Here is a 25000-nt window from a genome sequence, read left to right on the forward strand (position 1 = left end):
AACAGGTCAGTTATCCAGCTTAAAAACTGTACTGAGACCAGCCCAAACAAACAGGTCAGTTAACCAGCTTAAAAACTGTACTGAGACCAGCCCAAACAAACAGGTCAGTTAACCAGCTTAAAAACTGTACTGAGGCCAGCCCAAATAAACAGGTCAGTTATCCAGCTTAAAAACTGTACTGAGGCCAGCCCAAACAAACAGGTCAGTTATCCAGCTTAAAAACTGTACTGAGACCAGCCCAAACAAACAGGTCAGTTAACCAGCTTAAAAACTGTACTGAGGCCAGCCCTAACAAACAGGTCAGTTAACCAGCTTAAAAACTGTACTGAGACCAGCCCTAACAAACAGGTCAGTTAACCAGCTTAAAAACTGTACTGAGACCAGCCCAAACAAACAGGTCAGTTATCCAGCTTAAAAACTGTACTGAGACCAGCCCAAACAAACAGGTCAGTTAACCAGCTTAAAAACTGTACTGAGGCCAGCCCAAACAAACAGGTCAGTTATCAAAACCAGCTTAAAAACTGTACTGAGACCAGCCCAAACAAACAGGTCAGTTATCCAGCTTAAAAACTGTACTGAGACCAGCCCAAACAAACAGGTCAGTTAACCAGCTTAAAAACTGTACTGAGACCAGCCCAAACAAACAGGTCAGTTAACCAGCTTAAAAACTGTACTGAGACCAGCCCAAACAAACAGGTCAGTTAACCAGCTTAAAAACTGTACTGAGGCCAGCCCAAACAAACAGGTCAGTTAACCAGCTTAAAAACTGTACTGAGACCAGCCCTAACAAACAGGTCAGTTAACCAGCTTAAAAACTGTACTGAGACCAGCCCTAACAAACAGGTCAGTTATCCAGCTTAAAAACTGTACTGAGACCAGCCCAAACAAACAGGTCAGTTAACCAGCTTAAAAACTGTACTGAGACCAGCCCTAACAAACAGGTCAGTTAACAGAACCAGCTTAAAACTGTACTGAGACCAGCCCAAACAAACAGGTCAGTTAACAGAACCAGCTTAAAACTGTACTGAGGCCAGCCCAAACAAACAGGTCAGTTAACCAGCTTAAAAACTGTACTGAGACCAGCCCTAACAAACAGGTCAGTTAACAGAACCAGCTTAAAACTGTACTGAGACCAGCCCAAACAAACAGGTCAGTTATCAGAACCAGCTTAAAAACTGTACTGAGGCCAGCCCAAACAAACAGGTCAGTTAACCAGCTTTAAAACTGTACTGAGACCAGCCCAAACAAACAGGTCAGTTAACCAGCTTTAAAACTGTACTGAGACCAGCCCAAACAAACAGGTCAGTTATCAGAACCAGCTTAAAAACTGTACTGAGACCAGCCCAAACAAACAGGTCAGTTAACCAGCTTAAAAACTGTACTGAGACCAGCCCAAACAAACAGGTCAGTTAACCAGCTTAAAACTGTACTGAGGCCAGCCCAAACAAACAGGTCAGTTATCAGAACCAGCTTAAAAACTGTACTGAGGCCAGCCCTAACAAACAGGTCAGTTAACAGAACCAGCTTAAAACTGTACTGAGACCAGCCCTAACAAACAGGTCAGTTAACAGAACCAGCTTAAAAACTGTACTGAGGCCAGCCCAAACAAACAGGTCAGTTAACAGAACCAGCTTAAAAACTGTACTGAGACCAGCCCAAACAAACAGGTCAGTTATCAGAACCAGCTTAAAAACTGTACTGAGGCCAGCCCAAACAAACAGGTCAGTTAACCAGCTTAAAAACTGTACTGAGGCCAGCCCAAACAAACAGGTCAGTTAACAGAACCAGCTTAAAAACTGTACTGAGACCAGCCCAAACAAACAGGTCAGTTATCAGAACCAGCTTAAAAACTGTACTGAGGCCAGCCCAAACAAACAGGTCAGTTAACCAGCTTAAAAACTGTACTGAGGCCAGCCCTAACAAACAGGTCAGTTAACAGAACCAGCTTTAAAACTGTACTGAGGCCAGCCCAAACAAACAGGTCAGTTATCAGAACCAGCTTAAAAACTGTACTGAGGCCAGCCCAAACAAACAGGTCAGTTAACAGAACCAGCTTAAAACTGTACTGAGGCCAGCCCAAACAAACAGGTCAGTTAACCAGCTTAAAAACTGTACTGAGGCCAGCCCAAACAAACAGGTCAGTTAACAGAACCAGCTTAAAACTGTACTGAGGCCAGCCCAAACAGACAGGTCAGCCTCTGAATATTCAGGTCATTAAGGTAGTTATGGAGTCACTGTGAACTTGTGGTTAAAACTTGGTGTACAAAGTTCCCAGAGGAAAGTTAACCTCACTAGGGTAGGGGCAGCGTTCGGCCCAAAGTAAACTGCCTGCTACTCAGGCCCAGAAGCTAGGATATGCATATAATTGGTAGATTTGGATAGAAAACACTCTAAAGTTTCCAAAACTGTTAAAATAATGTCTGTGAGTATAACAGAACTGATACGGCAGGCGAAAACCTGAAGAAAATCCATCCAAGAAGTGCCTTTATTTTGAAATGCCTGTTTTTTTCCATTGAAAGCCTATCCACCAAACAAAGACTTATGACCCAGTTCACGATTTCTATGGCTTCTTCTACATGTGGCCAGTCTTTAGGCATTGTTTCAGGCTTTTACTCTGAAAAATGAAGGAGATACAGCACTTTCAATGAGTGGACAGTGGACATTTCCAGACATGAGTCCAGCGCGCGACCGGGAGCGCGACATTCTAGTTTCTCGTTTTCTATCGACGAAGCTTTTTGTCCGGTTGAAATATTATCGATTATTTACGACAAAAACAACTTGAGGATTGATTATAAACATCGTTTGACATGTTTCTATGAACCTTTACGGTACTTTTTAGATTTTTCGTCTGGAATACTGAACAAAACGCACCAACAAAAGATTGAGATTTTTGGACACAAAGAGGGACATTATCGAACAAAACGAACATGTATTGTGTAACACGGAGTCTTCGGAGTGCAACCGTATGAAGATCGTCAAAGGTAAGTGATTCATTTTATGGCTATTTCTTACTTTTGTTACTCCTCTATTTGGCTGCTAACTGTTTGTAATGATTTGTCTGCTGGGCGCTGTTCTCAGATAATCGCATGGTTTGCTTTCGCCGTAAAGCCTTTTTTGAAATCTGACACAGCGGTTGGATTAACAAGAAGTTAATCTTTAAGCTGGGGTATAACACTTTTATCTTTTATGTTTATTATGAGAATTTCTGTTTTTGAATTTGGCGCTCTGCAATTTCACTGGATGTTGTCCGAGTGATCAAACCACTGATCAAAACACTGAACAAAACCGTCCTTGTTAAAGGCTTTGCATGGTCAATCCGCTGTCTGTAGTGGGCTGTGACAGCGTTACAGTGGTACGACCTCTGTAGTGGGCTGTGACAGCGTTACAGTGGTACGACCTCTGTAGTGGGCTGTGACAGCGTTACAGTGGTACGACCTCTGTAGTGGGCTGTGACAGCGTTACAGTGGTACGACCTCTGTAGTGGGCTGTGACAGCGTTACAGTGGTACGACCTCTGTAGTGACTGTACAGCGTTACAGTGGTACGACCTCTGTAGTGGGCTGTGACAGCGTTACAGTGGTACGACCTCTGTAGTGGCTGTACAGCGTTACAGTGGTACGACCTCTGTAGTGGGCTGTGACAGCGTTACAGTGGTACGACCTCTGTAGTGGGCTGTGACAGCGTTACAGTGGTACGACCTCTGTAGTGGCTGTACAGTGGTACGACCTCTGTAGTGGCTGTACAGCGTTACAGTGGTACGACCTCTGTAGTGGCTGTACAGCGTTACAGTGGTACGACCTCTGTAGTGGGCTGTGACAGCGTTACAGTGGTACGACCTCTGTAGTGGGCTGTGACAGCGTTACAGTGGTACGACCTCTGTAGTGGACTGTTACAGTGGTACGACCTCTGTAGTGACTGTACAGCATTACAGTGGTACGACCTCTGTAGTGACTGTACAGCGTTACAGTGGTACGACCTCTGTAGTGGACTGTTACAGCGTTACAGTGGTACGACCTCTGTAGTGGCTGTACAGCGGTACGACCTCTGTAGTGGCTGTACAGTGGTACAGTGGTACGACCTCTGTAGTGGGCTGTTACAGTGTTACAGTGGTACGACCTCTGTAGTGGGCTGTGACAGTGGTACGACCTCTGTAGTGGGCTGTGACAGTGGTACGACCTCTGTAGTGGGCTGTGACAGTGGTACGACCTCTGTAGTGAGCTGTGACAGTGGTACGACCTCTGTAGTGGGCTGTTACAGCGTTACAGTGATACGACCTCTGTAGTGGCTGTACAGCGTTACAGTGGTACGACCTCTGTAGTGAGCTGTGACAGCGTTACAGTGGTACGACCTCCGTAGTGAGCTGTGACAGCGTTACAGTGGTACGACCTCTGTAGTGGACTGTTACAGCGTTACAGTGGTACGACCTCTGTAGTGGACTGTTACAGCGTTACAGCGGTACGACCTCTGTAGAAGTCAGGGCATCAATAGATCTGGCGTTTCCCTGAGCATGGCAGAGCTGTTGTGAAGGAAGTTGTGTTCATACAGGACACCCCGTCTAGCGTCAACATTACAACAGGTGGACACGGCCATGGGGTACGGGGCGCCAGCTGGCCTCTGCACTTTCGTTGTCTCTGATTGGAAGCCATACTCAGGCAGCCTGTTTTTCCTTTTGGGGTTTGTGGGTAGTTGTTTTCCGTTCTAGTCGTCTGAGTGTACCTGACGGGACTGTGTTGGTCGTTTTTTGTTATTTTGTCAAGTGTGTTCATTAAAAGATTTCGAAAATGAGCACTATCCACGCTCCGTCTCGGGCTCCATTTTACGACGCCTGTGACAGTCACCTTCCGTACAGCACCTCCGTCAAGCATAAATCGTTTTTTTTCGAGAGAGCCAGTAGCCAGATAACTTTCAGTAATTCCCTGATATGATACCGCTGGTCTAGCCAGTAGGTCCCATGATGCCCCTGTCCAGCGTACCACAGCTGGTCCCTTCAGACGGCCTTTCTGCTCACCCACCTTGGTCTCTGGGTCGATGAGGCTGACCGTCTTCTCCTCCACCTGCAGCAGCATGTCCTGGGTCCATACCTAATATCAAACCAATAGGAATATATTGGATCTGTACAGCAGCTACATTATCAAAACCAATAGGAATATATTGGATCTGGACAGCAGCTACATTATCAAACCAATAGGAATATATTGGATCTGTACAGCAGCTACATTATCAAACCAATAGGAATATATTGGATCTGTACAACAGCTACATTATCAAACAAATAGGAATACATTGGATCTGTACAGCAGCTACATTATCAAACCAATAGGAATATATTGGATCTTTACAGCAGCTACGTTATCAAACCAATAGGAATACATTGGATCTGTACAGCAGCTACATTATCAAACCAATAGGAATATATTGGATCTGTACAGCAGCTACATTATCAAACCAATAGGAATATATTGGATCTGTACAGCAGCTACATTATCAAATCAATAGGAATACATTGGATCTGTACCAATAGGAATATATTGGATCTGTACAGCAGCTACATTATCAAACCAATAGGAATACATTCGATCTGTACAGCAGCTACATTATCAAACCAATAGGAATATATTGGATCTGTACAGAAGCTACATTATCAAAACCAATAGGAATATATTGGATCTGTACAGCAGATGGGAAACAGAATCATTATCTCCTGCGCCTCACCTTTCCCTTGGCGTCCAGGAGGCGGAGCTTCCTGATTCCATCCTCAGTGTTGATCATGGCTTCCTTCCTGTCCAGAACAAATGTGGTCAGGTGCTGAGGGGAGAAAGGAGAGGGGGGAGAGGGTTTGGGACACAGAGGGGGAGAGATGGGAGATGGGGAGAGGGTTTGGGAACACAGAGGGGGAGAGATGGGAGATGGGAGAGGGTTTGGGAACACAGAGGGGGGAGAGATGGGAGAGGGTTTGGGGACACAGAGGGGATAGGAGAGACGGGAGAGGGGAGAGGGTTTGGGGACACAGAGGGGATAGGAGAGACGGGAGAGGGGGAGAGGGTTTGGGGACACAGAGGGGATAGGAGAGACGGGAGAGGGGAGAGGGTTTGGGGACACAGAGGGGATAGGAGAGATGGGAGAGGGGGAGAGGGTTTGGGGACACAGAGGGGATAGGAGAGATGGGAGAGGGGAGAGGGTTTGGGACACAGAGGGGATAGGAGAGACGGGAGAGGGGGAGAGGGTTTGGGGACACAGAGGGGGAGAGATGGGAGAGGGGGAGAGGGTTTGGGGACACAGAGGGGATAGGAGAGATGGGAGAGGGGGAGAGGGTTTGGGACACAGAGGGGATAGGAGAGGGGGAGAGGGTTTGGGGACACAGAGGGGATAGGAGAGATGGGAGAGGGGAGAGGGTTTGGGGACACAGAGGGGGGAGAGATGGGAGAGGGGAGAGGGTTTGGGAACACAGAGGGGATAGGAGAGGGGGGAGAGCGTTTGGGGACACAGAGGGGATAGGAGAGATGGGAGAGGGGGAGAGGGTTTGGGACACAGAGGGGGGAGATTAGTAACAATCTCTACCCTACCACTAACACACTGTATGTACAGTAGTAGACTGACCTCAAAGTGGTACTGTGAGGGTGTTAGTCATGCTGTATGTAGACTGACCTCAACGTGGTACTGTGAGGGTGTTAGTCATGTTGTATGTAGACTGACCTCTACGTGGTACTGTGAGGGTGTTCGTCATGCTGTATGTACAGTAGTAGACTGACCTCTACGTGGTACTGGGAGGTGTTCGTCATGCTGTATGTACAGTAGTAGACTGACCTCGACGTGGTACTGGGAGGTGTTCGTCATGCTGTATGTAGACTGACCTCTACGTGGTACTGTGAGGGTGTTCGTCATGCTGTATGTACAGTAGTAGACTGACCTCTACGTGGTACTGGGAGGTGTTCGTCATGCTGTATGTAGACTGACCTCGACGTGGTACTGGGAGGTGTTCGTCATGCTGTATGTAGACTGACCTTGACGTGGTACTGGGAGGTGTTCGTCATGCTGTATGTAGACTGACCTCTACGTGGTACTGTGAGGGTGTTCGTCATGCTGTATGTACAGTAGTAGACTGACCTCTACGTGGTACTGGGAGGTGTTCGTCATGCTGTATGTACAGTAGTAGACTGACCTCTACGTGGTACTGGGAGGTGTTCGTCATGCTGTATGTACAGTAGTAGACTGACCTCTACGTGGTACTGGGAGGTGTTCGTCATGCTGTATGTACAGTAGTAGACTGACCTCTACGTGGTACTGGGAGGTGTTCGTCATGCTGTATGTACAGTAGTAGACTGACCTCTACGTGGTACTGGGAGGTGTTAGTCATGTTGTATGTAGACTGACCTCTACGTGGTACTGGGAGGTGTTCGTCATGCTGTATGTACAGTAGTAGACTGACCTCTACGTGGTACTGGGAGGTGTTCGTCATGCTGTATGTACAGTAGTAGACTGACCTCTACGTGGTACTGGGAGGTGTTCGTCATGCTGTATGTAGACTGACCTCTACGTGGTACTGGGAGGTGTTCGTCATGCTGTATGTACAGTAGTAGACTGACCTCGACGTGGTACTGGGAGGGTGGTAGTCATGCTGTATGTACAGTAGTAGACTGACCTCTACGTGGTACTGTGAGGGTGGTAGTCATGCTGTATGTACAGTAGTAGACTGACCTCTACGTGGTACTGGGAGGTGTTCATCATGCTGTATGTACAGTAGTAGACTGACCTCTACGTGGTACTGGGAGGTGTTCGTCATGCTGTATGTACAGTAGTAGACTGACCTCTACGTGGTACTGGGAGGTGTTCGTCATGCTGTATGTACAGTAGTAGACTGACCTCTACGTGGTACTGTGAGGGTGTTAGTCATGCTGTATGTACAGTAGTAGACTGACCTCTACGTGGTACTGGGAGGTGTTCGTCATGCTGTATGTACAGTAGTAGACTGACCTCTACGTGGTACTGTGAGGGTGGTAGTCATGCTGTATGTAGACTGACCTCTACGTGGTACTGGGAGGTGTTAGTCATGCTGTTGATGCTGTTTTTGGTGTAGTTCTTCCGTTGTTCTGGAGAACGACAGGACACAGTCATATTATAGCATCTAGACAGAACTACAGTCATATTATAGCATCTAGACAGAACTACAGTCATATTACAGCATCTAGACAGAACTACAGTCATATTATAGCATCTAGACAGAACTACAGTCATATTACAGCATCTAGACAGAACTACAGTCATATTACAGCATCTAGACAGAACTACAGTCATATTACAGCATCTACACAGAACTACAGTCATATTACAGCATCTACACAGAACTACAGTCATATTAAAGCATCTACACAGAACTACAGTCATATTATAGCATCTACACAGAACTAGTCATATTATAGCATCTAGACAGAACTACAGTCATATTACAGCATCTAGACAGAACTACAGTCATATTACAGCATCTAGACAGAACTACAGTCATATTACAGCATCTAGACAGAACTACAGTCATATTACAGCATCTAGACAGAACTACAGTCATATTAAAGCATCTACACAGAACTACAGTCATATTATAGCATCTACACAGAACTACAGTCATATTACAGCATCTACACAGAACTACAGTCATATTGTAGCATCTAGACAGAACTACAGTCATATTATAGCATCTACACAGAACTAGTCATATTATAGCATCTAGACAGAACTACAGTCATATTACAGCATCTAGACAGAACTACAGTCATATTACAGCATCTAGACAGAACTACAGTCATATTACAGCATCTAGACAGAACTACAGTCATATTACAGCATCTAGACAGAACTACAGTCATATTACAGCATCTACACAGAACTACAGTCATATTACAGCATCTAGACAGAACTACAGTCATATTATAGCATCTAGACAGAACTACAGTCATATTATAGCATCTAGACAGGACACAGTCATATTACAGCATCTAGACAGAACTACAGTCATATTACAGCATCTAGACAGAACTACAGTCATATTACAGCATCTAGACAGAACTACAGTCATATTACAGCATCTAGACAGAACTACAGTCATATTACAGCATCTAGACAGAACTACAGTCATATTACAGCATCTAGACAGAACTACAGTCATATTATAGCATCTAGACAGAACTACAGTCATATTACAGCATCTAGACAGAACTACAGTCATATTACAGCATCTAGACAGAACTACAGTCATATTACAGCATCTACACAGAACTACAGTCATATTACAGCATCTAGACAGAACTACAGTCATATTACAGCATCTAGACAGAACTACAGTCATATTATAGCATCTACACAGAACTACAGTCATATTACAGCATCTAGACAGAACTACAGTCATATTACAGCATCTAGACAGAACTACAGTCATATTACAGCATCTAGACAGAACTACAGTCATATTACAGCATCTAGACAGAACTACAGTCATATTATAGCATCTAGACAGAACTACAGTCATATTATAGCATCTAGACAGAACTACAGTCATATTACAGCATCTAGACAGAACTACAGTCATATTATAGCATCTAGACAGAACTACAGTCATATTACAGCATCTAGACAGAACTACAGTCATATTACAGCATCTAGACAGAACTACAGTCATATTACAGCATCTAGACAGAACTACAGTCATATTATAGCATCTAGACAGAACTACAGTCATATTACAGCATCTAGACAGAACTACAGTCATATTACAGCATCTAGACAGAACTACAGTCATATTATAGCATCTAGACAGAACTACAGTCATATTACAGCATCTAGACAGAACTACAGTCATATTACAGCATCTAGACAGAACTACAGTCATATTACAGCATCTAGACAGAACTACAGTCATATTAAAGCATCTAGACAGAACTACAGTCATATTGTAGCATCTAGACAGAACTACAGTCATATTATAGCATCTACACAGAACTAGTCATATTATAGCATCTAGACAGAACTACAGTCATATTACAGCATCTAGACAGAACTACAGTCATATTACAGCATCTAGACAGAACTACAGTCATATTACAGCATCTAGACAGAACTACAGTCATATTACAGCATCTAGACAGAACTACAGTCATATTAAAGCATCTACACAGAACTACAGTCATATTATAGCATCTACACAGAACTACAGTCATATTACAGCATCTACACAGAACTACAGTCATATTGTAGCATCTAGACAGAACTACAGTCATATTATAGCATCTACACAGAACTAGTCATATTATAGCATCTAGACAGAACTACAGTCATATTACAGCATCTAGACAGAACTACAGTCATATTACAGCATCTAGACAGAACTACAGTCATATTACAGCATCTAGACAGAACTACAGTCATATTACAGCATCTAGACAGAACTACAGTCATATTACAGCATCTAGACAGAACTACAGTCATATTATAGCATCTAGACAGAACTACAGTCATATTATAGCATCTAGACAGGACACAGTCATATTACAGCATCTAGACAGAACTACAGTCATATTACAGCATCTAGACAGAACTACAGTCATATTACAGCATCTAGACAGAACTACAGTCATATTACAGCATCTAGACAGAACTACAGTCATATTACAGCATCTAGACAGAACTACAGTCATATTACAGCATCTAGACAGAACTACAGTCATATTATAGCATCTAGACAGAACTACAGTCATATTACAGCATCTAGACAGAACTACAGTCATATTACAGCATCTACACAGAACTACAGTCATATTACAGCATCTACACAGAACTACAGTCATATTACAGCATCTAGACAGAACTACAGTCATATTACAGCATCTAGACAGAACTACAGTCATATTATAGCATCTACACAGAACTACAGTCATATTACAGCATCTAGACAGAACTACAGTCATATTACAGCATCTAGACAGAACTACAGTCATATTACAGCATCTAGACAGAACTACAGTCATATTACAGCATCTAGACAGAACTACAGTCATATTATAGCATCTAGACAGAACTACAGTCATATTATAGCATCTAGACAGAACTACAGTCATATTACAGCATCTAGACAGAACTACAGTCATATTATAGCATCTAGACAGAACTACAGTCATATTACAGCATCTAGACAGAACTACAGTCATATTACAGCATCTAGACAGAACTACAGTCATATTACAGCATCTAGACAGAACTACAGTCATATTATAGCATCTAGACAGAACTACAGTCATATTACAGCATCTAGACAGAACTACAGTCATATTACAGCATCTAGACAGAACTACAGTCATATTATAGCATCTAGACAGAACTACAGTCATATTACAGCATCTAGACAGAACTACAGTCATATTACAGCATCTAGACAGAACTACAGTCATATTACAGCATCTAGACAGAACTACAGTCATATTACAGCATCTAGACAGAACTACAGTCATATTAAAGCATCTACACAGAACTACAGTCATATTATAGCATCTACACAGAACTACAGTCATATTACAGCATCTACACAGAACTACAGTCATATTGTAGCATCTAGACAGAACTACAGTCATATTATAGCATCTACACAGAACTAGTCATATTATAGCATCTAGACAGAACTACAGTCATATTACAGCATCTAGACAGAACTACAGTCATATTACAGCATCTAGACAGAACTACAGTCATATTATAGCATCTAGACAGAACTACAGTCATATTACAGCATCTAGACAGAACTACAGTCATATTACAGCATCTACACAGAACTACAGTCATATTACAGCATCTAGACAGAACTACAGTCATATTATAGCATCTAGACAGAACTACAGTCATATTATAGCATCTAGACAGAACTACAGTCATATTACAGCATCTACACAGAACTACAGTCATATTATAGCATCTACACAGAACTACAGTCATATTATAGCATCTAGACAGAACTACAGTCATATTATAGCATCTAGACAGAACTACAGTCATATTATAGCATCTAGACAGAACTACAGTCATATTATATCATCTACACAGAACTACAGTCATATTACAGCATCTAGACAGAACTACAGTCATATTACAGCATCTAGACAGAACTACAGTCATATTACAGCATCTAGACAGAACTACAGTCATATTACAGCATCTAGACAGAACTACAGTCATATTATAGCATCTAGACAGAACTACAGTCATATTACAGCATCTAGACAGAACTACAGTCATATTACAGCATCTAGACAGAACTACAGTCATATTATAGCATCTAGACAGAACTACAGTCATATTACAGCATCTAGACAGAACTACAGTCATATTACAGCATCTAGACAGAACTACAGTCATATTACAGCATCTAGACAGAACTACAGTCATATTACAGCATCTAGACAGAACTACAGTCATATTAAAGCATCTACACAGAACTACAGTCATATTATAGCATCTACACAGAACTACAGTCATATTACAGCATCTACACAGAACTACAGTCATATTGTAGCATCTAGACAGAACTACAGTCATATTATAGCATCTACACAGAACTAGTCATATTATAGCATCTAGACAGAACTACAGTCATATTACAGCATCTAGACAGAACTACAGTCATATTACAGCATCTAGACAGAACTACAGTCATATTATAGCATCTAGACAGAACTACAGTCATATTACAGCATCTAGACAGAACTACAGTCATATTACAGCATCTACACAGAACTACAGTCATATTACAGCATCTAGACAGAACTACAGTCATATTATAGCATCTAGACAGAACTACAGTCATATTATAGCATCTAGACAGAACTACAGTCATATTACAGCATCTACACAGAACTACAGTCATATTATAGCATCTACACAGAACTACAGTCATATTATAGCATCTAGACAGAACTACAGTCATATTATAGCATCTAGACAGAACTACAGTCATATTATAGCATCTAGACAGAACTACAGTCATATTATATCATCTACACAGAACTACAGTCATATTACAGCATCTAGACAGAACTACAGTCATATTATAGCATCTACACAGAACTACAGTCATATTATAGCATGTCTGGTAGGTTCACGTGGTACCATTGTAACATGGTACATGTTAGGAATCATCCGGTACATGTTAGGAATCATCCTCAGGGAGAACTCCAGTATTAGGAATCATCCTCAGGGAGAACTCCAGTATTAGGAATCATCCTCAGGGAGAACTCCAGTATTAGGAATCATCCTCAGGGAGAACTCCAGTATTAGGAATCATCCTCAGGGAGAACTCCAGTATTAGGAATCATCCTCAGGGAGAACTCCAGTATTAGGAATCATCCTCAGGGAGAACTCCAGTATTAGGAATCATCCTCAGGGAGAACTCCAGTATTAGGAATCATCCTCAGGGAGAACTCCAGTATTAGGAATCATCCTCAGGGAGAACTCCAGTATTAGGAATCATCCTCAGGGAGAACTCCAGTATTAGGAATCATCCTCAGGGAGAACTCCAGTATTAGGAATCATCCTCAGGGAGAACTCCAGTATTAGGAATCATCCTCAGGGAGAACTCCAGTGTTAGGAATCATCCTCAGGGAGAACTCCAGTATTAGGAATCATCCTCAGGGAGAACTCCAGTATTAGGAATCATCCTCAGGGAGAACTCCAGTATTAGGAATCATCCTCAGGGAGAACTCCAGTATTAGGAATCATCCTCAGGGAGAACTCCAGTATTAGGAATCATCCTCAGGGAGAACTCCAGTATTAGGAATCATCCTCAGGGAGAACTCCAGTATTAGGAATCATCCTCAGGGAGAACTCCAGTATTAGGAATCATCCTCAGGGAGAACTCCAGGATTAGGAATCATCCTCAGGGAGAACTCCAGTATTAGGAATCATCCTCAGGGAGAACTCCAGTATTAGGAATCATCCTCAGGGAGAACTCCAGTATTAGGAATCATCCTCAGGGAGAACTCCAGTATTAGGAATCATCCTCAGGGAGAACTCCAGTATTAGGAATCATCCTCAGGGAGAACTCCAGTATTAGGAATCATCCTCAGGGAGAACTCCAGTATTAGGAATCATCCTCAGGGAGAACTCCAGTATTAGGAATCATCCTCAGGGAGAACTCCAGTATTAGGAATCATCCTCAGGGAGAACTCCAGTATTAGGAATCATCCTCAGGGAGAACTCCAGGATTAGGAATCATCCTCAGGGAGAACTCCAGTATTAGGAATCATCCTCAGGGAGAACTCCAGGATTAGGAATCATCCTCAGGGAGAACTCCAGTATTAGGAATCATCCTCAGGGAGAACTCCAGTATCAGAAATCATCCTCAGGGAGAACTCCAGTATCATTAAACATCACAGTATTGTTGAAAGATATGTGTTGCGTAGAAACCCGAAGTGGGTGGCCAGCAGAGATAGATGGGATGGGCCGAGGGAAGCGGAGGGTTGAAACAGGAAGTGGGAGGCCAGCAGAGATAGATGGGATGGGCCGAGGAAGCGGAGGGTTGAAACAGGAAGTGGGAGGCCAGCAGAGATAGATGGGATGGGCCGAGGGAAGCGGAGGGTTGAAACAGGAAGTGGGAGGCCAGCAGAGAGAGATGGGATGGGCTGAGGGAAGCGGAGGGTTGAAACAGGAAGTGGGAGGCCAGCAGAGATAGATGGGATGGGCCGAGGGAAGCGGAGGGTTGGGATGGGCTGAGGGAAGCGGAGGGTTGGGATGGGTTGAAACAGGAAGTGGGAGGCCAGCAGAGATAGATGGGATGGGCTGAGGGAAGCGGAGGGTTGAAACAGGAAGTGGGTGGCCAGCAGAGATAGATGGGATGGGCCGAGGGAAGCGGAGGGTTGGGATGGGTTGAAACAGGAAGTGGGTGACCAGGAGAGATAGATGGGGTGGGCTGAGGGAAGCGGAGGGTTGGTATGGGTTGAAACAGGAAGTGGGTGACCAGGAGAGATAGATGGGGTGGGCCGAGGGAAGCGGAGGGTTGAAACAGGAAGTGGGAGGCCATTAGAGATAGATGGGATGGGCTGAGGGAAGCGGAGGGTTGGGATGGGCTGAAACAGGAAGTGGGTGACCAGGAGAGATAGATGGGGTGGGCTGAGGGAAGCGGAGGGTTGGTATGGGTTGAAACAGGAAGTGGGAGGCCAGCAGATAGATGGGATGGGCTGAGGGTTGGGGATGGGCTGAGGGAAGCGGAGGGTTGGGATGGGTTGAAACAGGAAGTGGGAGGCCAGCAGAGATAGATGGGATGGGCTGAGGGAAACGGAGGGTTGGGATGGGTTGAAACAGGAAGTGGGTGGCCAGCAGAGATAGATGGGATGGGCTGAGGGAAACGGAGGGTTGGGATGGGTTGAAACAGGAAGTGGGTGGCCAGCAGAAAGATAGATGGGATGGGCTGAGGGAAGCGGAGGGTTGGGATGGGCTGAGGAAGCGGAGGGTTGGTATGGGTTGAAACAGGAAGTGGGTGGCCAGCAGAGATAGATGGGATGGGCTGAGTGTTGGGGATGGGCTGAGGGAAGCGGAGGGTTGGTATGGGTTGAAACAGGAAGTGGGAGGCCAGCAGAGATAGATGGGATGGGCTGAGGGAAGCGGAGGGTTGAAACAGGAAGTGGGTGGCCAGCAGAGATAGATGGGATGGGCTGAGGGAAGCGGAGGGTTGAAACAGGAAGTGGGTGGCCAGCAGAGATAGATGGGATGGGCTGAGGGAAGCGGAGAGTTGGGGATGTGGAATTGGAGACAAGTGGGAGTGGCTGTGTGGGAGATAGAATGATGGTCAAAAGTAAAAAATATATATATATATATATATGTAAAGTCTAAATAAAATCATAATAAAAAGTACATTTGAATGACACTAAGGGGCAGTGTTTTTACAACTAATGCCGGTTTGCCTGAGGCTGATGCATTGCAGGTGTTTGTACACACACACACACACACACACACACACACACACACACACACACACACACACACACACACACACACACACACACACTCTCATTCAAATAAACACAGAACACGCACATACATGTAATAGAGCCAGACATGCACACAAACATATCCAGTTGGCGTCGCTGTTATGATTTCACTTGTCCTTCATGTCCTTCGTTTTAAATTCATTATTTTTAGATTTTATTTTTTGTTGTTTGCCGTTGTCTTGTCTTGTCCTTTTTGTCTCTTTAGTTCATTCTCTTGGTTGTTGGTGCATTGTGGGGGTTCTTGGGGGGGGGATCGTGGAGGGTTGAGGGAGCAGCTATTGGGGAACTGTGGGGGGGATCGTGGAGGGTTGAGGGAGCAGCTAATGGGGAACTGTGGGGGGATCGTGGAGGGTTGAGGGAGCAGCTAATGGGGAACTGTCGGGGGGATCTTGGAGGGTTGAGGGAGCAGCTGTTGGGGAACTGTGGGGGGGGGATCGTGGAGGGTTGAGGGAGCAGCTATTGGGGAACTGTGGGGGGATCGTGGAGGGTTGAGGGAGCAGCTAATGGGGAACTGTGGGGGGGATCGTGGAGGGTTGAGGGAGCAGCTAATGGGGAACTGTGGGGGGGATCGTGGAGGGTTGAGGGAGCAGCTATTGGGGAACTGTGGGGGGGATCGTGGAGGGTTGAGGGAGCAGCTATTGGGGAACTGTGGGGGGATCTTGGAGGGTTGAGGGAGCAGCTATTGGGGAACTGTGGGGGGATCGTGGAGGGTTGAGGGAGCAGCTATTGGGGAACTGTGGGGGGATCGTGGAGGGTTGACGGAGCAGCTATTGGGGAACTGTGGGGGGATCGTGGAGGGTTGAGGGTGCAGCTATTGGGGAACTGTGGGGGGATCTGGAGGGTTGAGGGAGCAGCTAATGGGGAACTGTGGGGGGGATCGTGGAGGGTTGAGGGAGCAGCTAATGGGGAACTGTGGGGGGGATCGTGGAGGGTTGAGGGAGCAGCTAATGGGGAACTGTGGGGGGGGATCGTGGAGGGTTGAGGGAGCAGCTATTGGGGAACTGTGGGGGGATCTTGGAGGGTTGAGGGAGCAGCTATTGGGGAACTGTGGGGGGATCGTGGAGGGTTGAGGGAGCAGCTATTGGGGAACTGTGGGGGGATCGTGGAGGGTTGAGGGAGCAGCTATTGGGGAACTGTGGGGGGATCGTGGAGGGTTGAGGGTGCAGCTATTGGGGAACTGTGGGGGGATCTGGAGGGTTGAGGGAGCAGCTAATGGGGAACTGTGGGGGGGATCGTGGAGGGTTGAGGGAGCAGCTAATGGGGAACTGTGGGGGGGATCGTGGAGGTTTGAGGGAGCAGCTAATGGGGAACTGTGGGGGGGATCGTGGAGGGTTGAGGGAGCAGCTAATGGGGGAACTGTGGGGGGGGATCGTGGAGGGTTGAGGGAGCAGCTATTGGGGAACTGTGGGGGGGATCCTGGAGGGTTGAGGGAGCAGCTAATGGGGAACTGTGGGGGGGGATCGTTGAGGGAGCAGCTAATGGGGAACTGTGGGGGGGGATCGTGGAGGGTTGAGGGAGCAGCTAATGGGGAACTGTGGGGGGGATCGTGGAGGGTTGAGGGAGCAGCTAATGGGGAACTGTGGGGGGGATCGTGGAGGGTTGAGGGTGCAGCTATTGGGGAACTGTGGGGGGATCTGGAGGGTTGAGGGAGCAGCTAATGGGGAACTGTGGGGGGATCGTGGAGGGTTGAGGGAGCAGCTAATGGGGAACTGTGGGGGGATCGTGGAGGGTTGAGGGAGCAGCTAATGGGGAACTGTGGGGGGGATCGTGTAGGGTTGAGGGAGCAGCTAATGGGGAACTGTGGGGGGGATCGTGGAGGGTTGAGGGTGCAGCTATTGGGGAACTGTGGGGGGATCTGGAGGGTTGAGGGAGCAGCTATTGAGGAACTGTGGGGGGATCCTGGAGGGTTGAGGGTGGTGGGGCTGAGGGTGGTGGGGGCTGGTATCAGGGTGGTGGGGCTGAGGGTGTTGGGGCTGGTATCAGGGTGGTGGGGCTGAAGGTGGTGGGGCTGAGGGTGGGGGGCTGGTATCAGGGTGGTGGGGGCTGGTATCAGGGTGGTGGGGGCTGGTATCAGGGTGGTGGGGCTGAGGGTGGTGGGGCTGGTATCAGGGTGGTGGGGCTGAGGGTGGTGGGGCTGGTATCAGGGTGGTGGGGCTGAGGGTGGTGGGGCTGGTATCAGGGTGGTGGGGCTGGTATCAGGGTGGTGGGGGCTGGTATCAGGGTGGTGGGGGCTGGTATCAGGGTGGTGGGGCTGGTATCAGGGTGGTGGGGGCTGGTATCAGGGTGGTGGGGCTGGTATCAGGGTGGTGGGGCTGAGGGTGGTGGGGCTGGTATCAGGGTGGTGGGGCTGGTATCAGGGTGGTGGGGCTGGTATCAGGGTGGTGGGGCTGGTATCAGGGTGGTGGGGCTGGTATCAGGGTGGTGGGGCTGGTATCAGGGTGGTGGGGCTGAGGGTGGTGGGGCTGGTATCAGGGTGGTGGGGCTGAGGGTGGTGGGGCTGGTATCAGGGTGGTGGGGCTGGTATCAGGGTGGTGGGGCTGAAGGTGGTGGGGCTGGTATCAGGGTGGTGGGGCTGGTATCAGGGTGGTGGGGCTGAGGGTGGTGGGGCTGAGGGTGGTGGGGCTGGTATCAGGGTGGTGGGGCTGGTATCAGGGTGGTGGGGCTGAGGGTGGGGGCTGGTATCAGGGTGGTGGGGCTGGTATCAGGGTGGTGGGGCTGAGGGTGGTGGGGCTGGTATCAGGGTGGTGGGGCTGGTATCAGGGTGGGGGGGCTGAGGGTGGTGGCTGAGGGTGGTGGGCTGAGGGTGGTGGCTGAGGGTGGGGGCTGGTATCAGGGTGGTGGGGGCTGGTATCACGGTGGTGGGGCTGAGGGTGGGGGCTGGTATCAGGGTGGTGGGGGCCAGTATCAGGGTGAGGGGGGCTGAGGGTGGGGGCTGGGGGCTGGTATCAGGGTGGTGGGGCTGAGGGTGGGGGCTGGTATCAGGGTGGTGGGGGTTGAGGGTGGGGGCTGAGGGTGTGGGCTGTGGGCTGGTATCAGGGTGGTGGGGGGCTGAGGGTGTGGGCTGTGGGCTGGTATCAGGGTGGTGGGGGGCTGGTATCAGGGTGGTGGGGGCTGGTATCAGGGTGGTGGGGGGCTGAGGGTGGGGGCTGGTATCAGGGTGGTGGGGGGCTGGTATCAGGGTGGTGGGGGCTGAGGGTGGGGGCTGGTATCAGGGTGGTGGGGGCTGGTATCAGGGTGGTGGGGGCTGAGGGTGGGGGCTGGTATCAGGGTGGTGGGGGCTGGTATCAGGGTGGTGGGGGCTGAGGGTGGGGGCTGGGGGCTGATATCAGGGTGGTGGGGCTGAGGGGTGGGGGCTGGTATCAGGGTGGTGGGGGCTGAGGGTGGTGGGGGCTGGTATCAGGGTGGTGGGGGCTGGTATCAGGGTGGTGGGGGCTGGTATCAGGGTGGTGGAGGCTGGGGGCTGGTATCAGGGTGGTGGGGCTGAGGGGTGGGGGGCTGGTATCAGGCTGAGGGTTGACAACGATGGGGGGGGGAATCACAAGGATAAGTTGAGTTACATAAAGAGACAAACACACTGATTCAACAAAAAACTTACTCAATCCTCGAGTAAGGAATTTGCGATTCCATTTGTCCGACGGGAGTTTAAAGTAACCTAGGGTTACACGATGCACAGTCCTGTGTTACTGACTTCAAATGTCAAACAATCAGGGGAGTGGCGCTAAGGACTACAGACTACCAGTAGTAGGGGTTATTAGGGGAGTGGAGCTAAGGACTACAGACTACCAGTAGTAGGGGTTATTAGGGGAGTGGAGCTAAGGACTACAGACTACCAGTAGTAGGGGTTATTAGGGGAGTGGAGCTAAGGACTACAGACTACCAGTAGTAGGGGTTATTAGGGGAGTGGAGCTAAGGACTACAGACTACCAGTAGTAGGGGTTATTAGGGGAGTGGAGCTAAGGACAACAGACTACCAGTAGTAGGGGTTATTAGGGGAGTGGAGCTAAGGACTACAGACTACCAGTAGTAGGGGTTATTAGGGGAGTGGAGCTAAGGCCTACAGACTACCAGTAGTAGGGGTTATTAGGGGGGTGGAGCTAAGGACTACAGACTACCAGTAGTAGGGGTTATTAGGGGAGTGGAGCTAAGGACTACAGACTACCAGTAGTAGGGGTCATTAGGGGAGTGGAGCTAAGGACTACAGACTACCAGTAGTAGGGGTTATTAGGGGAGTGGAGCTAAGGACTACAGACTACCAGTAGTAGGGGTTATTAGGGGAGTGGAGCTAAGAACTACAGACTACCAGTAGTAGGGGTTATTAGGGGAGTGGAGCTAAGAACTACAGACTACCAGTAGTAGGGGTTATTAGGGGAGTGGAGCTAAGGACTACAGACTACCAGTAGTAGGGGTTATTAGGGGAGTGGAGCTAAGGACTACAGACTACCAGTAGTAGGGGTTATTAGGGGAGTGGAGCTAAGGACTACAGACTACCAGGAGTAGGGGTCATTAGGGGAGTGGAGCTAAGGACTACAGACTACCAGTAGTAGGGGTCATTAGGGGAGTGGAGCTAAGGACTACAGACTACCAGTAGTAGGGGTCATTAGGGGAGTGGAGCTAAGGACTACAGACTACCAGTAGTAGGGGTTATTAGGGGAGTGGAGCTAAGAACTACAGACTACGAGTAGTAGGGGTTATTAGGGGAGTGGAGCTAAGAACTACAGACTACCAGTAGTAGGGGTTATTAGGGGAGTGGAGCTAAGGACTACAGACTACCAGTAGTAGGGGTTATTAGGGGAGTGGAGCTAAGGACTACAGACTACCAGTAGTAGGGGTTATTAGGGGAGTGGAGCTAAGGACTACAGACTACCAGTAGTAGGGGTTATTAGGGGAGTGGAGCTAAGGACTACAGACCACCAGTAGTAGGGGTTATCAGGGGAGTGGAGCTAAGGACTACAGACTACCAGTAGTAGGGGTTATCAGGGGAGTGGAGCTAAGGACTACAGACCACCAGTAGTAGGGGTTATTAGGGGAGAGGAGCTAAGGACTACAGACCACCAGTAGTAGGGGTTATTAGGGGAGTGGAGCTAAGGACTACAGACTACCAGTAGTAGGGGTTATTAGGGGAGTGGAGCTAAGGACTACAGACTACCAGTAGTAGGGGTTATTAGGGGAGTGGAGCTAAGGACTACAGACTACCAGTAGTGGGGGTTATTAGGGGAGTGGAGCTAAGGACTACAGACTACCAGTAGTATGGGTTATTAGGGGAGTGGAGCTAAGGACTACAGACTACCAGTAGTGGGGGTTATTAGGGGAGTGGAGCTAAGGACTACAGACTACCAGTAGTAGGGGTTATTAGGGGAGTGGAGCTAAGGACTACAGACTACCAGTATTAGGGGAGTGGAGCTAAGGACTACAGACTACCAGTAGTAGGGGTTATTAGGGGGGTGGAGCTAAGGACTACAGACTACCAGTAGTAGGGGTTATTAGGGGAGTGGAGCTAAGGACTACAGACTACCAGTAGTAGGGGTCATTAGGGGAGTGGAGCTAAGGACTACAGACTACCAGTAGTAGGGGTTATTAGGGGAGTGGAGCTAAGGACTACAGACTACCAGTAGTAGGGGTTATTAGGGGAGTGGAGCTAAGGACTACACACTACCAGTAGTAGGGGTTATTAGGGGAGTGGAGCTAAGGACTACAGACTACCAGTAGTGAAGTGTTCTAGTGTTCTACAACAACAGGTGAAGTGTTCTAGTGTTCTACAACAGCAGGTGAAGTGTTCTAGTGTTCTACAACAGCAGGGGAAGTGTTCTAGTGTTCTACAACAGCAGGTTGAAGTGTTCTAGTGTTCTACAACAGCAGGTGAAGTGTTCTAGTGTTCTACAACAGCAGGTGAAGTGTTCTAGTGTTCTACAACAGCAGGTTGAAGTGTTCTAGTGTTCTACAACAGCAGGTGAAGTGTTCTAGTGTTCTACAACAGCAGGTGAAGTGTTCTAGTGTTCTACAACAGCAGGGGAAATGTTCTAGTGTTCTACAACAGCAGGTGAAGTGTTCTAGTGTTCTACAACAGCAGGTTGAAGTGTTCTAGTGATCTACAACAGCAGGTGAAGTGTTCTAGTGTTCTACAACAGCAGGTTGAAGTGTTCTAGTGTTCTACAACAGCAGGTTGAAGTGTTCTAGTGTTCTACAACAACAGGTGAAGTGTTCTAGTGTTCTACAACAGCAGGTTGAAGTGTTCTAGTGTTCTACAACAGCAGGTTGAAGTGTTCTAGTGTTCTACAACAGCAGGTGAAGTGTTCTAGTGTTCTACAACAGCAGGGGAAGTGTTCTAGTGTTCTACAACAGCAGGTGAAGTGTTCTAGTGTTCTACAACAGCAGGTGAAGTGTTCTAGTGTTCTACAACAGCAGGGGAAGTGTTCTAGTGTTCTACAACAGCAGGTTGAAGTGTTCTAGTGTTCTACAACAGCAGGGGAAGTGTTCTAGTGTTCTACAACAGCAGGTGAAGTGTTCTAGTGTTCTACAACAGCAGGTGAAGTGTTCTAGTGTTCTACAACAGCAGGTGAAGTGTTCTAGTGTTCTACAACAGCAGGGGAAGTGTTCTAGTGTTCTACAACAGCAGGTTGAAGTGTTCTAGTGTTCTACAACAGTAGGTTGAAGTGTTCTAGTGTTCTACAACAGCAGGTGAAGTGTTCTAGTGTTCTACAACAGCAGGTTGAAGTGTTCTAGTGTTCTACAACAGCAGGGGAAGTGTTCTAGTGTTCTACAACAGCAGGTGAAGTGTTCTAGTGTTCTACAACAGCAGGTTGAAGTGTTCTAGTGTTCTACAACAGCAGGTTGAAGTGTTCTAGTGTTCTACAACAGCAGGTTGAAGTGTTCTAGTGTTCTACAACAGCAGGTGAAGTGTTCTAGTGTTCTACAACAACAGGTGAAGTGTTCTAGTGTTCTACAACAGCAGGGGAAGTGTTCTAGTGTTCTACAACAGCAGGTGAAGTGTTCTAGTGTTCTACAACAGCAGGTGAAGTGTTCTAGTGTTCTACAACAACAGGTGAAGTGTTCTAGTGTTCTACAACAACAGGTGAAGTGTTCTAGTGTTCTACAACAACAGGTGAAGTGTTCTAGTGTTCTACAACAGCAGGTGAAGTGTTCTAGTGTTCTACAACAACAGGTGAAGTGTTCTAGTGTTCTACAACAGCAGGTGAAGTGTTCTAGTGTTCTACAACAACAGGTGAAGTGTTCTAGTGTTCTACAACAACAGGGGGATCCAGGGTGACTTTCTCTCAGAACAGAAGGTCCAGCGGGAGCGAAAGAGAGAAAACACTTCCAGGTTATCAGTCTCTTCTGCAGAACCAAACAAAGCTCTCTGCTCCCTGATAGGTTGGAGTGTGTTCTGTTCTACAGCCTCAGGGTACAGTACATTATCACGTCTATACATTATCACGTCTATACGTTATCACGTCTATACGTTATCACGTCTATACGTTATCACGCCTATACGTTATCACGTCTCTACATTATCACGTCTCTACATTATCACATCTCTACATTATCACGTCTATACGTTATCACGTCTATACGTTATCACGTCTATACGTTATCACGCATATACATTATCACGCATATACATTATCATGTCTATACGTTATCACGTCTATACATTATCATGTCTATACATTATCATGTCTATACATTATCATGTCTATACATTATCATGTCTATACATTATCACGTCTATACATTATCACGTCTATACGTTATCATGCCTATACGTTATCATGTCTATACATAATCACCTCTATACATTATCACGTCTATACACTATCAAAGATATGCATTATCACATATATATATACATTATCGTGGCTATACATGATCACAATACATTATCGTGTCTGTACGTTATTGTGTGTATACATTATCACATATGTACATTACCATATTACCGCATTATCGTGTGTATGCATGATCGTCTGTGTACATGATCACCTGTATACATTATCATGCATGTACGTTATCGTGTCCATACATTATCACGTCTGTATTTCACACTCAAAAGCCCCAACCTTGAGTTCAATTTCCCTGGTTGTTCTGATAACATAGAATCTGGCATTTGGTTTTGCAGAAGATTGTGAAGCCTTGGCAACACACACACCAAACACACACACACACACACACCAAACACACACACACCAAACAGGGTGATGTTTGAGTCTACCTTTCTTTCTATGTTTGGCTGATGTGTGGAGGAAGTATATTCCATCTGTTCCTGTGAGTGAGGTGATGGAGAGATGAGAGGAGGGATAATGAGAGGAGGGATAGATAATGTGTGAGGTGATGGACAGATGAGAGGAGGGTTAGATAATGAGAAGGGGGATAGATAATGAGAGGGGGGATAGATAATGAGAGGGGGATAATGAGAGGAGGGATAATGAGAGGGATAATGAGAGGAGGGATAATGAGAGGAAGGATAATGATCTGACTCAATATCGAGCTCTAATGACTCATCAAGACTAATTATCTGTTGGATATGAAGCCAACTCCAGAGCCCCTTTGATACGGTATCCTTCTATGGCATCGAGGACATAGGAACATCCTTCTATGGCATCGAGGACATAGGAACATCCTTCTATGGCATCGAGGACATAGGAACATCCTTCTATGGCATCGAGGACATAGGGAACAGCCTTCTATGGCATCGAGGACATAGGGAACAGCCTTCTATGGCATCGAGGACATAGGGAACAGCCTTCTATGGCATCGAGGACATAGGGAACAGCCTTCTATCGCATCGAGGACATAGGGAACAGCCTTCTATGGCATCGAGGACATAGGGAACAGCCTTCTATGGCATCGAGGACATAGGGAACAGCCTTCTATGGCATCGAGGACATAGGAACATCCTTCTATGGCATCGAGGACATAGGAACATCCTTCTATGGCATCGAGGACATAGGGAACAGCCTTCTATGGCATCGAGGACATAGGAACATCCTT

At 46.9% G+C, this 25000-nt stretch overlaps 1 pseudogene; it reads right to left on the bottom strand.

The window, feature by feature from the left end:
- LOC123731953 (epidermal growth factor receptor kinase substrate 8-like) overlaps positions 1–25000 on the bottom strand; it is a 44226-nt pseudogene that overhangs the window by 13330 nt on the left and 5896 nt on the right.

This window comes from Salmo salar, unplaced genomic scaffold, assembly GCF_905237065.1.
Source record: "Salmo salar unplaced genomic scaffold, Ssal_v3.1, whole genome shotgun sequence".
Lineage (NCBI taxonomy): Eukaryota > Metazoa > Chordata > Actinopteri > Salmoniformes > Salmonidae > Salmo > Salmo salar.